The sequence below is a fragment of the Oratosquilla oratoria genome, chromosome 12 (assembly GCF_046742065.1).
Source record: "Oratosquilla oratoria isolate Oo_2021 chromosome 12, ASM4674206v1, whole genome shotgun sequence".
NCBI lineage: Eukaryota > Metazoa > Arthropoda > Malacostraca > Stomatopoda > Squillidae > Oratosquilla > Oratosquilla oratoria.
The window spans coordinates 12,257,951-12,269,231 of record NC_134788.1 but is presented as its reverse complement, the minus strand read 5'-3'; the positions used below and the strand labels follow the sequence as shown (position 1 = coordinate 12,269,231).

Sequence of the window (11,281 nt, the reverse complement as noted above, 5' to 3'; positions counted from 1 at the left end):
ATGTATATATATATGTATATATATATATATATATACATATATATATATATATATATATTATTATTATTATTATTAATTTTTTTTTTTTTTTTTTTTGCTGGCAAATAATAGAACTGCATAAGAACAGTATTATGTAAGTCAAAGTCACCTTTATGTAAAGATTTAGGTATTTCTATAAAAATAACAAGTACAATACTGAGCGTAATCCAGAAAATAAAGACAGAACTCCTGCTTCCAAATACATAGGTGCAACATGTTATTTTATGAAGTACTGGAGACCGTAATCCAGAAAATAAAGACAGAACTCCTGGTTCCAAATAGGTGCAACATGCTATTTTATGAAGTACTGGAGCTAGGTTCTCCCCTTAGAGCAGCAGATTCTTTGCAAGTAGCACTGCTTTTCACATTTCTAACAGCTTTAAGTAAACTTTCGTCAATAATTAAGGTATTTGCTTTTGCATTGTTGTTCTTCATGTGGTAAATTGCGTGCATGAGCCCACAGATTGTTTCATTTTTCAGACTGTTCCTTTGGGATGTTTTGGTTAAATTTAGTTTGCTAAAAAATCTTTCAACAGATGCATTTGAAAAGGGCAGCGACAGTAAGCTACTGATCACAGTTTTTAGGTTGGGAAAGCATATAATTCCAGCTGCATTTTTGTTGAAAACCATGTTCCTGTACTCATCACAAGAAAATTTTTTGGATAACCCATCTACTGAATAGTGAGATCTCCACTCATCATCTAGCTTTTGCTTGTCTACAAATTTTGATAATTGTGGTAAAGCATTAATTACATCCACAAGAGATTTAGAAATAAGCTCCACAATTTTAAAAGGCCAAGGAGTTACTGGACATAATATTATCATGCTTGTCCATCATATATATTCGTTATTTATCAATGTCGGAAAGAAAAAATATTCTAAATTGGTTTTGTTCTAAAGGAATGTGAATGTGTCTGATTGCCCTAGATTCTCTATTTGTACCCCCAAAATTTGCCCAATTACCCTAAAAAAAAAAACATTACCCTAACCTCTACCCCAGCATAGGCTTGATTACCCTAAAATAGGGTAATTACCCTAAAAGTGAAAGCACTGCCTGCAGAAGCGTAATGCCTCCCTTAGCGAGGGAAATTTCTCAGGCCTAGCAACTGAACTTTGTTATACATGCAAATTAAGTACAGATTATACAATAAATCAAATGACAAAATTCTTACTATACATTGCATTGTACATTCAATAAAAAACAACACAAGATGTAAAATAACAAATATTTATATTTCAACAAGTAGGACACTCACTCTGCATGCTTGTGATGGTAGCATACGCAAACGAATGACACAAGCACACAATAAAACTCCTACCAGGCAAGATCTGGTGAACAACATAAAAACACTTAGAGAGTTTACATCTCACATCATCAATATACACACTGGCATATTTACTTCTTTACAGCTACACAACTAGGCTACGTGGTAAAAGCGAACTTCCTCCAGAAATCAAATGTCCTGCTACCACCCGCTAATGCGAATCCCCCACCCTCCTTGACCTGACGTCCAGTAATGCGAAACCTCCACCATTCCTTGACCTAACGTCCAGCACCATCTACCTCTCCTAGTGTCTTCTTATTTCCATATCTAAATACCGATCTGTATAATCATTTTTACTTACCTGAAGATGGTTGTATGAGTCAACCGAAAACTTTTATTCTATTTTTGTGTAATGTTCTTCTGTCAAAATTGTTTAACAGTTTATTAAACAAAGTACTACACATTACATTTGCATGTTGAAGATGCACATACAGTATATACATACGTGTAATAAAACCCAGTTGGAAAATCAAATGAAAGGTGACCGAACGTTTTCGTCTAAGACGAAAACGTTTGTTCACCTTTCATTTTTTTTCCAAGTGGTTTTTTTGCACATTTTGTGAATCACACTTTTTGTGATTTATTCGCATATATACATACATATAAACATCAATTTGTTGAAAAGGAGAGAGCGAAAGCTTATAAAATGCTCTCCCTTAGTAGTTTATATATATGTATAGTACAGTCCATTTTTCGTAGAAAAGTAAAATTTATCACAAAGATAGTAACAGTAATTGTATATACATTTTTGTATCCAGTAGGAGCAGCCAATATTTACAATTTATATAGATGTAGATATACAATTTGGGTAAACAGTGTTCACATTCCCTGGTGGTACCCGCGCAATTTATACGTAAATTAAATTGGCCAGGTAAACGCCCACCAAAGCATGCCACATCTAAATCATACTATTCCTGTCCCTTTTCTCAATGCTTATTTCAGTATGACGAAAAATCGTGTAAAATAAAAGTGGTATACCTTGCTATGCAGCATAGAGTGTAAAACGCATACCAAAGCAACTTGTGACACGTAGATAACAAACATTTGTGAACATTTGTTGCCTTGGTGTAAGCAACTGTCGCGGCACATCTGTATTTGGTTAATTAGGTCGGTCGTTGAGTTGGTTCAGGTGAGGTCACCAGACAGAGAGGCGCTGTGCAGGGTAGGACGGTGTCCTGTTGGACATGTTCAGAATCCACTTCTTCCACGGCACATACACCCGGAACGAAACGAAAGGAAACAGCAGTTGCTCTTGCTGCTGCTGTTTCCTTTCGTTTCGTTCCGGGTGTATGTGCCGTGGAAGAAGTGGATTCTGAACATGCCCAACATGACACCGTCCTACCCTGCACAGCACCCCTCTGTCTGGTGACGAAGTTGAAAGGAAGATCTAAGACCTCAAAATAGGTGGAAATCGCTCAGAATTTATCAAAATATGAAATTTATGCATGTACAATGCACAATAACAAAGTTGAAAAGATAATATGAGATTCATTTAACCCGAAAACAAGTATGATTTTATTCAATCTATGCACCAAGAAATACCTTATTTTAGTTGTGAATAATAATTTCTATTCTAATTATTGCAGCAACACTTGATGTTCGGGACTGTTTAAGCAATATTAATACGATTTTATAAGTGAATTTTTGAGACGGAATTTGAAATGTGATAGATTTTTTGTTCTGGTTAATTCATGTTTCATGTGTTGACGCCTATGATTGATAAACAGTGTCCTTTTTTTTGTTTGTTCTATATTGGGGTTTAAAAAAGTTATTTGTGTGCCTGGACACAGCTGGTTTCATGAGTAATGTAAAATATAATTTTATTTGGAGCCATTTGCTTAGTAAAGTTTTGGTGCATAACACTGGCGATTTTGTACTTTATTAAGTCCATGAACTTTAGTAGATTTAATTTTCTAAATAAATTATTTGTATGGTCTAGTCGTCCTACATTGCATATTAAACGCAGTGCTTCCTTTTGTAAAGTAATTACACGTTGTAAATTAGTTTGGTTCGGAAGAACGGCAGGATAAATGAAAATCAACACAAAATATCTAATCTCTTTCTTTTGGTAATTAGCCACAAGGTGCGACACTAGAAGTGTCACATGAAAAATATATGTGAAGCTCGGACTAAGGCCACAACTTAGTGGAGCTTATGGTTGTAGCTGGACGTGGAGCCTAACGTCAGCGAGGCGGTAGCAGATGATGACGGCGAGGCTCGATGGGACAGCTAGAAGACAGGACGAGGAGATGTAGTTTGTGCACTGGTCAGTCTGGTCGGTACTGTTCTGCCCATCTCTGCGAAACGCCGACCTTTTAAGGGAGGCTGGCGGGAACGTGGGGAGCTTTCCAAGTTCCTGATTGGCTGACCGCTGGCTGGCAGGGACACCCTTGCGAACTACGCTTGCCAACTACAGGAACTTGAAGATTTCTTTGATCAGTGTTTGACGGGTCGTAGGATGCATCACGTCACTACAACCCCATACTTCTGAGCAATAGTTTAAGTACGGGAGGAAGAGACTACAATGAATGGTCCGAAGGATATTTTCATTTGGGAGATTTCTCATTTTATCCATTATTCCTAACGTTTTCGATAGCTTTGCTATCACATGATTAATATTATATTTCCAGTTAAGTTTACTGACAGACGCTTTTTCAATAATTTCATTGTTTATTTTGATAGGGTTATTACTTGCATTATTATCATTATAAAAAAGTAAACAAAATTCGATACATAGGAAAACTTATTGGCCGAAAACCAGTTACATAGCTGATGTAATTCTTCATTGATTGTCTTTATCAGTTGGTCGGAATTTGTATCGGAGCAAAGAATGGCTGTATCCTCGACGAACAGTATGAACTTCATTAAGTTGGATACATTGATAATGTCATTTTTGTATAATAAAACAGTTTAGGTCCTAACACTGTACCTTGTGGTACCCCACACGTTACCAGTAATTCTTGTGACTTTTCTTCCCCGATGACCACATATTGTCTCCTGTCAATTAGATAACTTTCAAACCAGCCATTAACCGTACCTCTTAATTCATAGTGTTCAGCCTTTCGAATTAAAATATCGTGATTTACTTTGTCAAACGCATTTTTAAGGTCAATAAAGATTCCAGCTGTTTTTTCTTTTGTTCGATATTGGTAGTTATTTCTTCTTATGATTCCATTACTGCTGATGACGTTGAAACATACTGACTATGGTAAAGGACATCATTTTTTATTTTATTTAGAAACGAGTCTAGGCGAGTTGTAACTTCTCAAGCAGTTTAGAAAACTGTGGTAATAGTTAAATTGGTCTATAGTTGTTATAACCAGATTTGTTGCCTGATTTAAATGTCAGAACTACTTTTGCTGTTTTCATAGTGTCTGGGAATATTCCTTGCTCAAATGAATTATTGCATACTGCTAAAAAATATACTTTCTATGTTTGGCATGATTTGCTTTACGAGGCTCATATTAATTCCTATATAACCAAGCGATTTCTTCCTTTGTATTGATTTAACGGTATTCATAATCTCGTCTTCGGTGACGGGTTTCAAAAACATAGTGTTACTGATTCGTTGTTTCATGAAAATCACACAAGTTTGATTAATTGTTTTTATTTGTTTCGCATGGTTAGGTCCTATGTGGGAGAGGAATCTTTAAATTAACCCATTCAACTCCGATATCAAGATTCTTGTCATTTGGTCAAATAAAACAAAAAATCATAAAACACCAAAATGTTTTATCAAACATTTTGGTGTTTTATGATTTTTTGTTTTATTTGACCAAATGACAAGAATCTTGTTATCGGAGTTGAATGGGTTAATTTCCTACATTTTTTTTTTTTTTTTTTTTTTGCCTTTTTTTTTATATAAGTTCTACATTCGTCGTGATTTTTACTTTTTGGCCAAGCTAAGCTGTTTATTACTTCCCAATGTCTTTTTTAATTACCTTTACTATTTTCAGTGTGTTTTTTTTTTCGCAGTTGCGAGAAGTTATATATACACGCAATAAAATAATCAAAAGTGAAATTAGTCTTTAGTCTTCAACCTTGTATGTTTACAAGAGAATATACTACCTGGCTACACACACACACACACACATACGGCTCGGTAGCGGATTGGTAAGGCACTGGCCTCACAAGCCGGAGAACCGGGGTTCGATTCCCCGGCCGGGCGGAGACAAGTTGGGTTTGTCTCCTTTCACGTGTAGCCCCTGTTCACCTAGCAGCGAGTAGGTACGGGACGTTAGTCAATGAGTTGTGGCCTTGCATTCCCGGTGTGTGGAGTGTGAGTGGTCTCAGACCTACCCAGAGATCTGCTAATAATGAGCTCTGAGCTCACTGCCGTAGGGTGGTGTCTGGCTGTCTCGAAAAGAGGCTGCAGCAGATCCGAGGTGAATACACACACACACACATACACACACACACACACACACACACACTAAATTCACATGAGTGAATTTACAACATCACAAAAAGAAATATCAGAACATCTATCAAAATTGGACGTCAGAAAATCACATGGCCCGGATGGAATTGCAAATTGGATTCTAAAAGAATGCAAAGAAGAGCTAACGGACAAAATACACATCATAATAAATAGCTCACTCAAGGAAGGAAAGATACCTAATGACTGGAAAAATGCTAACATTGTACCAATATATAAAGGAGGAAACAAGGAAGAACCCACCAACTATAGACCAGTATCACTAACAAACACTATAGCCAAAATTTGTGAGAAAATCATCAAGAATAGATGGGTAAAACACCTGGAAGATAACAACATATTAAACCCAAGACAATTCGGGTTCAGACAAGGTAGATCATGCACCACAAACTTGATATGCTTCTACTCAAGACTAATAGACATAGTGCAAGAAAGAAACGGATGGGCTGATTGTGCATTCCTAGACTTGCAAAAAGCATTTGACAAAGCACCACACAGAAAACTACTAGAAAAAACTGGAACACATAGGAGGAATACGAGGGAACCAACTAAAATGGATGGAGGACTTCCTGACTGGAAGAAAGATGAGAGTAGTACTCAGAGAAAAATATTCAGATTGGAAAGAGGTGATCAGTGGAGTACCGCAAGGATCTGTACTGGCTCCAATAATGTTTGCTATCTATATGAATTATATGGACGAGGGAGTGAACTGTTACATGAGCTTCTTTGCTGATGACGCCAAACTGTTAAGGAAAGTAGAAACTGATAAGGACTGTGAAGCACTGCAAGAAGATCTGAATAGGGTATGGAACTGGAGTCAGAAATGGGAAGTGGATTTTAATACTAAGAAGTGTAGCATAATGGAGTTTGGAAAAAGTAAAAACAGAATATCAAGAAAATATACAATTGGAACCAAGGAAGTAAAGAAAGTAGGATCCGAAAAAGACTTGGGAGTTATTATCACAAACGACCTGTCCTATGATACACAGATTAACAAAATTGTCGGGGAGACTTGCAACTTGCTAAGATCAATAAAAGTGGCTTTTGCTTACCTGGACGAAGACATGATAAAAAAAAATATTGGTTACATTGATAAGGCCTAGACTAGAGTATGCGGCGACATTGTGGTCCCCCAGTACCAAAAAGAACATAAAGAAAATAGAAAGAATCCAAAGAGCAGCTATAAAAATGGCACCTGCACTTGCAAACCTATCATACGAGGAGAGATTGGCTAAACTGGAGCTACCGACACTGGAGCAAAGAAGAGAGAGAGGAGACCTACTGACCATCTACAGAATCATGAAAGGCACAGAGATACTTGATAGAGAAGAATTACTAAACTGGGACAAGAGAAACACAAGAGGACATGGAAGGAAATTAAGAAAACATAGCTATAGAAGAGAACTGAAGAAAAACAGTTTTCCACATAGAGTTTTAGACACTTGGAACAAACTGGATAATGAAATAGTAAGCGCAAAAACCATTCACGAGTTTAAAAGCAAACAAGACACTGAGAGATACAATGGCGGGACAACACGAGCATAGCTCCCCTTCCCGCAAAATACAACTAGGTAAATACAGCTAGGTAAATACACACACTGTAACCGTTAAATAGGTTTGTTGGTTACGTAAGGAGGACTTAATGCGGGCGAGATAAACTCCAAAGCGGGAGTTTACTTCTTTAATAACAATTGAAGGTCAATCTGGTTTACAAACTACAAATGGGCCCTTTGGGCAAATAACAATATGTGCGAGGCCTTGACCTAGGGCACAACTAGCTGGCAGCCTGCTCGGTCTGCCCAGCTCTGACGACTGGCCGGTAGGCTCTTGACCTACCCAGCCTCTCGGGGTACGTGACATGGGTGTTAAAGGTTATATAGGTTGTTAGTAGGTTACTGTAAGCAAAGGCGTTAGTCTCGCTATTCTATGCATTAGGGTCAGTTTATATATGAGGGTTAGTCCTATAGTTGGTGGATGTTGTTAAGTATATTATATTTATATTAGTTTATGTGTAATATAATAGGGCAGTTTATAATAAAGGATTTTAATAGGTTAGTCTGGTGACATTGGGTATCTATATCTTGTTTGTCTTAAAACGTGCTGCGTTAGATGTATGTTGTGGGAAATGCAAGGTAAGCAAGAAGGGGGAGTCTCGCTATGTTGCAAGCATGTGGATCACGTGCGTGGTGGGTGATGGTTAGTAATGGTTACAACACACACACACACACACACACGGATTGGTAAAGCACTGGCCTCACAAGCCAGAGAACCGGGGTTCGATTCCCCGGCCGGGCGGAGATAAGTTGGGTTTGTCTCCTTTCACGTGTAACCCCTGTTCACCTAGCAGTGAGTAGGTACGGGACGTTAGTCAAGGAGTTGTGACCTTGCTGTCCCGGTGTGTGGTGTGTGAGTGGTCTCAGACCTACCCAGAGATCGGCAAATAATGAGCTCTGAGCTCACTGCCGTAGGGTGGTGTCTGGCTGTCTCGACAGAGACTGCAGCAGATCCGAGGTGAATACACACAGACACACATATATTATATATATATATATATATATATATACATTAATCACGAAGAACCCACAATTGGAATAAAAGGAAACTTAGAAGAAGGTATGAATTCTGTATTTCGGCTAATAGCTATAGCCCTCTTCAGGAAGTACTTTCCTGAAGAGGGCTATAGCTATTAGCCGAAATACGGAATTTATACTTTCTTCTAAGTTTTCTTTTACCCCGACTGTGAGTTCTTCGTGATTATTACTTACAAATGTCCCACTACATATGTAGTGGGACAATATATTTTGTCCAAGTGATATATACATACACACACACACACACACACACGGGACACTACGAGCTTAGCTCCCCTTCCCGTAAAATGCAACTAGGTAAATGCACACACACACACACACACACACACACACACACACACACACACACACACACACACACACACACACACACACACACACACACACACACAGATAAGTTGGGTTTGTCTCCTTTCACGTGTAGCCCCTGTTCACCTAGCAGCGAGTAGGTACGGGATGTTAGTCAAGGAGTTGTGACCTTGCATTCCCGGTGTGTGATGTGTGAGTGGTCTCAGACCTACCCAGAGATCGGCTAATAATGAGCTCTGAGTTCGCTGCCGTAGGATGGTGTCTGGCTGTCTCGACAAGAGGCTGCAGCAGATCCGTGGTGAACACACACACACACACACACACACACACACACACACACACACACACACACACACACACACACACACACACACACACACACACACATATATATATATATATATATATATATATATATATATACATACATATATATATATATATATATATATATATATATATATATATATATATATATATATATATATATATTAGCATGCGCTCTACATAGCCAATGTGATCTTTGTATAACTTAAGTGGTTACTAACACGAAATGTTGATCAATTTACAGCATATTAATAGACATATGATAAATATGAAATCACGAGTGATAAAATGCAGACTGTGAACATATATATGATTTGATTGTTCCCATAAATTTCCTTAATTCACTGGCTCATCTGGCTTCAGTGCAAATCTGTTGGTAGCTTTTAGCCACCCTTTACGGCTATCCCCACTTGGCGGCAGCATACGGAGCTTCAAGTGACTGTCCTTCTTTACACTAGAGGTACATCCTATTACACAGCAACTTTTGGGTATGATGTTAAGAGAACCTACGACTAGAATCCTTACTGAGAGCACCTCTCATGTGTGTTGTTGCTTTCCCTTAATCAAATATGGCGGCCTGGTTGCAAAGGCCGGAGACCCGATGTCTGGCCACAAGAACGTGCGGCAATTTCCTACCCTAACTGACTATGAAGTGTTTCGATTGTGTTTTGTTTCCTTCGTTTATACTCCGAACGCGAGAATAATCTCATCCTAAATGTTTTTATTTTCCTTCGTTTAAACACCAACTTCCTCCTTCATCTTTTCTCTTGCTTTCCATATTTTGTGTAGTGACTCCTCATTAACATCTATTTCTTCTTTCCAGAATAAGAAATTCCCTGCTGTCAATTCATCATTGTCCCTATCTAGTACTTATGTTTCACAATATTCTTCTTCAAGTTCCTGGCATTGTTTATTTACATATGACGTCATAGACAGCGAAGTCTGGAGTTGCACTCTTTCATCTATTTGAAGAGCTTGTTTTCGTGGCTGTATTTTGTGCAGGCTAAACAAGTGTGCCTTTGTTGAATTCGTAAGTGTAATCATATAATAGTAAAGTAGCTAAATGCATGCGTTGTGTGTTTACTTTTGGCATTTGCTACACTTTAACTCCCGTTTGGTGGTGTTACAGTGTAATTGGCATTCTGAACTGGGGTTAATAACTTAATGTGTTGGTATTTAATGAAGATGTTTGCCAGCTTGGCAACTGCAATTACCAATATAGTCGGTTAGCTCATATCATTCTGCGTATTTTTAACCCCAGATATAAGTGCTGCAAACTAAAAGTAGTGGCAATAGCTATTTAAGAAAATTAAGATGAGGGGACATCTTTATATTTAGTTAATTTACCAAGCCCATGGGGATAGGGTAGGTCAGGTCAGGTCTCACTGCTGCAATTCTTACCTCTATCTCTTATCATTAAGTATTTTGAACCCCATATATAAATATCACCAAAAGATAGCAATGTCGGTAGCAATTTTTGTAAAATTTTAGCTGTGAACATCTACACAATATAGGAATAGAAAATTAAGTATTAATTTTCTAAATTATAATACAACAATGTAATATGCGATTTTCTTGATGGAAATCAATAACAAAAAAGTTGCTGAAACCTAATTACTAATGAACGAAGTCTCAGCAGTTTAATGATACGCCATGTTTATTTTAATAGTTGCCGAGGTCAAAGAAATGAAAGGATGTTAATTTCATTTATTTTAACCTAACCTACCTAATCCATATAAAACCTATAATTAATTAGTAATTTGGTACCTCAAATTCTAAAGATCATCTGGGTCATTGTCATTGTCATGGATACTGGCGGCCTGATTATATTATTATACCTCAAGCATTTAACAGATGATGGTACAACCCCATGTTCTCTCATAAAGTCCAAGGAAGCCCTGTTATCTTTGTAACAGCACTTATTAACATCACCTGGAGTTGGAGAACAACCAGTCCACAGCATGAAAGTCATTGTCTAATTGACAGTGACTGGACTGGACAGAAAACGGCAAGGCATCTGGACCATATCCTAGTAGCTTTGTTCAGTAGTAGAATTGCTTGTAGCAAGGTATTTTGTCATTTATTTTTGCCAAGAAAATAGCATACTACATTCATGTATTATAATTTACAAAATTTATATTCAATTTTCTAATGCTATATTGTGTAGGTGTGCACAACTAAAATAATACTGCTATTTTTTTTAGAAAATTGAGACTGGCAAATATTCTGGTATATTATAAAGATATTCACCA

The 11,281-nt window shown here is 37.5% G+C and overlaps 1 protein-coding gene across 4 annotated transcripts in view; it reads left to right on the top strand.

Moving 5' to 3' along the window:
- The first annotated feature begins 9,788 nt into the window (after positions 1 to 9,788).
- The window catches only part of LOC143030972 (uncharacterized), a 29,362-nt gene continuing 27,869 nt past the window's right edge, over positions 9,789 to 11,281 (top strand). For 3 of the 4 annotated variants that reach the window (XM_076194276.1, XM_076194277.1, XM_076194278.1), the window contains exon 1: positions 9,789 to 10,059. The gene's annotated coding sequence lies outside the window, so the exon portion shown is untranslated. The remainder of the gene's footprint in view (positions 10,060 to 11,281) is intronic. The other variant, XR_012966959.1, reaches the window with a different exon arrangement.